Source organism: Diachasma alloeum, unplaced genomic scaffold, assembly GCF_001412515.2.
Source record: "Diachasma alloeum isolate Michigan unplaced genomic scaffold, Dall2.0 Dall_scaffold_00440, whole genome shotgun sequence".
Taxonomy (NCBI): Eukaryota; Metazoa; Arthropoda; class Insecta; order Hymenoptera; family Braconidae; genus Diachasma; species Diachasma alloeum.
Window position 1 is genome coordinate 124,873 of NW_021680579.1, and position 5,850 is coordinate 130,722.

Below are 5,850 nucleotides of genomic sequence, written 5' to 3' on the forward strand. Positions count from 1 at the left end.
GTAACATCTTCATACTTATCGGGATTACATTCTTCGAAAAAGCTTGTAATAGTAATTTCTGCAACGCTTCAGCTAGTTTCATTAATCCCTTAACTGACCTCGGGTAATTGGTTGCGTTCAATACCTCAATGATGAATTTTTTCTCTGTATTTTTAAGATAGATTCAATAAGTTCTTGACATTTCCATTTTGTATTCCAATATATTCATGAATTCAATTTTCTTTTATCAATTCTGGATTTCTTTATTGATTTTTCTTCTTATATTGGAGATGGGATGTGTATTAATATTGTTGGATCTTCGAAAGAAAAGAGCATGATGCTATTTTTTCTATATTTAAGATTGATTCAACAAGTTCTTAAAATTTCCATTTTGCATTCCAATATTTTCATGAATTGAGTTTTTTTTATCAACTCCGCATTCCTTTGTTGATTTTTTTTTTCATATATTGGAGATGAAATGTATTAATATTGTTGAATATTCAGAAGGCAAGACCCCAGCTAGCAATTTATCGGTAAACTTCCGGATATTTACCGGTCTTGCCGAGGATTTTTAGACGCCATCCGTAAAAATTGTTCCCTGGGAAGAAAATTTTTTCGTGGAATAGCATAAAATACTTTATTTCTGTGATGCTACTATTTTCATGTAAAGTAATGCATAATGAGTAATGATAATACCACAATATCACAGTTTTAGCTGTTTTAACACTTACAGGGTGTCCCATGGGAATGTGTGAAAACTGTTTGATTATTTTTTTTACTGGAAACAGGGAAAAAGAGAAGGAATGCAGTTCCTGATAGAGGAGAGTTGTCATTTTTATTTGACCGTATATTCATTATTAAAACATGTAATTTACCCAAGAAAAATAGTAGCTTACAAAAATTGTACGTGACAAGTGCGATTAATAGTAAATGTTTTCGAAATGAGAGCCATCAACACTGGCGCAATAATCCAAAAGTTTCCTAAAACCGTGGAATACACGTTCTAATGTTTCCTGTGGAAGACCGTGAACAATCTTTTTGATGTTGTTTATCAAATTTTCGATTGTTTTTGGCTTGCTTGCATAACAAGAATCTTTTATGTAACCCCACAGGAAATAATCACACCGATTCAAATCTGGTGAATAGGGTGGCCAATCTATTCCCCCTCCACAAAATTTTGGATATACCAAACCAAGAACTCGACCGCGATAAACTGTATTAAGAATTCCAAAAACTTTGTGAGTACGGTGGGGAGCTCCAAAGCTGCTCCATCCTGCATAAAATAAAACCCATTGACAAGCCCGCTTTTTCTCGCATGAAGGAAGAAATTTGTTTCGAACATTCTTTTGTACTCATTCCCGGTAACGGTAGATTCAAAAAAATGTAGATAGATACCCTTCATGGAGAGAGCAGCCCAAACAGTGACTTTTTGTGGATGAACAGATTTCGTAACCAAAAAATTAGGTTTTTCAGATCCCCAAAATCTGAAATTATTTTTGTTCACGTAGTTGTCTAGCCAAAAGTGTGCCTCGTCAGAAAAAACAATTGCTGTTTCATGCAGCTCGCAATTTTTGAACATTTGCGTCATTCTTTCACAAAATTCCTTTCGTCTCAGAATCGCCTCCTCTGTCAAACGCTGACACATCACTATTTTATATGGATGAAGTTTCAAAAAAACGTGGAGGATGCGATGTAACATTGATTTGGTCAATTTTAAATCTTGAGCGGCTCCCCGAATGGACAAGTTGGGATTTGCCTTGAAATACTGTTCAACTTCATCGACCTTCTCCTCTGTTGCAGCAGAGATTGAGGGACGTGGAAGAGTAGCTCTACAATCATCCAAAGTGCTGTATTCCTCGAAATTTTCAATTATTCTAGAAAAAGAATATTATCATGACTAGAAACCAACGGGATTTCTACAAAAATCTGTAATGTGTTTTGTTGTGTCACACAATCAATATGGAAAAAAATTTATTCTAACCTCCTCAAAGTGGTTTCGCAAGCAACTCGTTTGGATCCAAATTAATTATGAAACCCCCTAAAAGCTTCAGCCAAGTAAAACTGACTGGTCTCTAATAAACGTAACACAAACGTAGAGAGTCAAGGTTATTTTGGATGAGTCGGCAGATGAGTTTAGTTTTCACACATTCCTATGGGACACCCTGTATCAGAAGGAGCCACAAGGACTCCATTTGATGGAAAATACATATGAACAGTCGATCTGATATTTGAATTATATTACGATTATAATCACTTTAATTCGTAGTCTCTTGAATCTTCTTTCCGCCGTAGTCCGGTGAAATTATCTCCAAATTAGTTACCCTTAAAATTATTTTGTGTTCTTTAAGATTCTGATATTCTAATATTTTCATGAATCAAGTTTTTCTTTATCAACTCCGCATTTCTTTATTGTTTTTTTTTTCATATATTGGAGATGAGATGTATTAACATTGTTTCATTGTCAGAAGCGCAAAGCACGATAAAAATTGAATAACAGTTGACTTGAGAACGAACTTTAGATAATGAAAATGCTTTTCCATCTCTAACTTCAGGCATCAAACCGTGAATGGCTGTCCTTATACACTCTCGTTTCGGTTGCGTTATTTGAAATAGATTATTATTTACCTCAGGCTCTGCATTCTCAGAGACCTCGCAATTTTCATTTTCATCAATTCCGACATGTAAATTTTGGCGTGAATTTGTATTCTCAGATTTCCGCGTAAACGTCAGCTCATATTTTTGGAGACACGTATTGTGATATGTTAATTTTTCATTGACCATTTGAGAATCATCGTTAAAATGCGCAATCCTATTCAAAACTTCATCCTGGAGGGTGAAAAACCATTGTTCGTATTTGCGCTGCTCGAGAAGCACTTTTGCGGACAGTGATTTCTTCCTCTCTCTTGGTTTTATTACAAATAAAACAGTCCGTATAATTGAGAGTCAGAGATGATCGTGTCCCCTGCTGGATTACTACCCCATTTCTGACACTATCTGCTATAAGTTCATTCAAATTATTGAGCCCTGGTTGATCATTACCTTGATTCCTGTCTTGCACAATACGCTGAATATTTGACGGCAATACACATTGCCGATAGCACTCATAGTTATTATGTCAAAGAGGTATGAAGGTGGCGAAGAGGTATTCCTCCGTTCTCCATTGCACTGAGACTCTCTGAATCCACCTGGACTCATTTAATCCGCGTATCACACGATAATTTCGTAATTTCGAATTTAACAGACGATTTTTAGAATTAGAATTAGAATATGCGCGACGCCCTCCTTATCGCCTCCGCACAGTCTACAGTCTTCTAACAGACGATACTAGCGACGTAAATAAATGGGAGACGTACGGTACACAATGTTTGCTCTCCGGAGCAGGACTGACGATGAAGGAGTATTTCTAACTCGAAAAAATATAAATTTCATTTTTCATCTGGGGGTTTCGGCGAAATTTCCTATTTTATCGTTTCCAAGAAAAGAGTGAATAAGCAAAAAAGAGTCTTCATTCACTCTATATGAAAACATCAACTACCATTGCATTCAAGTTCAGTAGTCAGCTCAAAACATCAACATAGATCACTTCAAAACATAAACGGTCCAAGCCTTCCGTTTGCGGGACACACGGCGTGCGGTGGGTCCGCGATGGGTCGCGCATCTCTTTCATTGTTTCTATCTCGGAATCGTGAAGAGGTACGTAGAAATGACATAAATATAAATTATTTCTTATGAAATTCTAAATAATTTATCATTTGAAAGTTTTTGTCTAGCTATCATACTTCGGGAGCTAAGGCGATATAAACAATTAAATTGTTTATAAAAAATTGAACGCCGAATTTTTTAGAAAAATAACGGATGAATTCGTAATCACCGACCCAAAAAACATGCATTCCACACAAAAAAACTCACGGACCTCGGAATCGTTTTAGAATTAGGTTCTGTCAATGGATAATAACCGCATGGAGTCCTCGCGTTCTCGAATAACGGCCTATATCTCTGTAGATAATGGACATATGACGAAAAGGCATAAAGTCAAATCAATGTATTGTTAATGAGGGAACATTTTAAATATGAAAGTTTTTGCCATATCTTGTACCGTTTACTCGTAAAACGGCCGTAAACAATAATTTTTTCGATAATTTACCTCACCATGCAACCTAAAATCATGACTTCTCATTGATGACGAGATATAATGAAAAAATTTAACACACGAATTATATGTAAAATTTAATAATAAACATCTTTTATTTGAACCATTTTACGTTATCTTCATCAAGTTTGCCGCTTTGGAGCGCGTCGAAACCTCGCGCAAGCGCTAACGCGCCGCCCGCTCGGCTCCCACTCTCGATAACTCTTTGTCTATCATAGTTAGGGGAAAAAGTTATAAAATAAGAAATGTGTATTATTACACGTCAAGCATCTTTTGTTTGTAACTTTTTTCTCTATCTCTCACCATTTTTGTAATATGATGAGTTAAACAAGTAAATTGTCAATAAAAAATAGAACGCCGGATTTTTTTGACAAAAGACTATCAAATTCGGAATCAGTGACCCAAAAAACATAAATTCCACACATCAAAACTCACGGACACTGAAAGTGATACAGAAACAGGTTCAGCGTACGGACTATTAAGCTGCCCTCCATCGCGACATTCTTTCGAATGATGTCCCGCTTGCCCGCAGGTAAAACAGTTCCCAGTAGATGGTTTACCCAGAGAGGTTCTGTTCCCCTCAGTGGAGTTCCGGTGTGTCACTGTATTACCCCCATTTTTCCACTCGTGACTGCCAGAGATAGTTTTCTCTAGTTCTATGGCTCCCGCACAAGCGTCTTGGAGAGTTTTAAAATGATGTGCTCGTACCAAAATCTGCAACTGCCTACGTAATCCTTGCTCCAACATAAGTTTAGCTAGGGTTATCATGAGTGTTCTAGAGGGGAATTTTTCCCCCTCAGTGAATTCACTGTGCAGACTGCGCAAGCCATTCAAAAAATCTAGAGTGACTTCCTCCGTGCGAGCTACATATTTGGCGACATTTTCATTTTTTTTTTGTTGTAACTTACTAAATTCTGCTTAAAGTCCTACGAGACTTTTCGTTTTCCCGAAAAGTGATTCCAATTCAGTCTTCAGCTGTTCAAATGACGTAACCGTTCTATATTTCAATTGCTTCATGGCGGCGCCTTCAAGTTTACTCCCTAGAATCCCCTCTAAGAGTAGATCTTGAAGTTCTGGATATATTAATTTCTTAGCGCTTTCCACTGATTTGAAAAAAAATGTAATTCATCTGGATTTTCTCCAGCAAAATTATGCACCATCTAAAGTGCACCCTTCAAATCAAGATGTGCCCTCACGGTTTCTCGGTTATTCTGAATATTTTGTTCTGCCCAAGCCTGCGCCAGAAGGTCTCTGACGTCATTTCTTTCTTTTTCGGCCTCCTGCCGACGAAGGCGCTCAGATTCAAGAAGTCGTTTCAATTCCTCCTCTCAAATCTTGTTCCTCATCTCGAGATTTGAAACTTGTTCGTGCAAACTAACAATTTTACCTCTGAGATGATCGAGACGTCGCGGTGGTCGTTCCTCCCCCCATTGTTGCACTTCGGGTTGCACTGCCGCGTGACGATCTCCCCTAGTAGTTTGATTTCGAATAAAACCCCCTGCTCCGAGTGCTCCTGTGCGAAAGAAGACGTTGCTTGGCGTAAAAAATTGTTGTTCAGGTGTACCATCGTTTTCTCCCATTTCTTCACCCCCTTCTTGAATCACTTTGATGTCATCGAAGGGATTCCCAGGTACATTTCGTACAGGATCCACAGGGCGAGAACTCTGGTTTTCACGCAAATTTTTCGAAAGAGAGTTCAATATTCACCCCCCCCCCCCCCC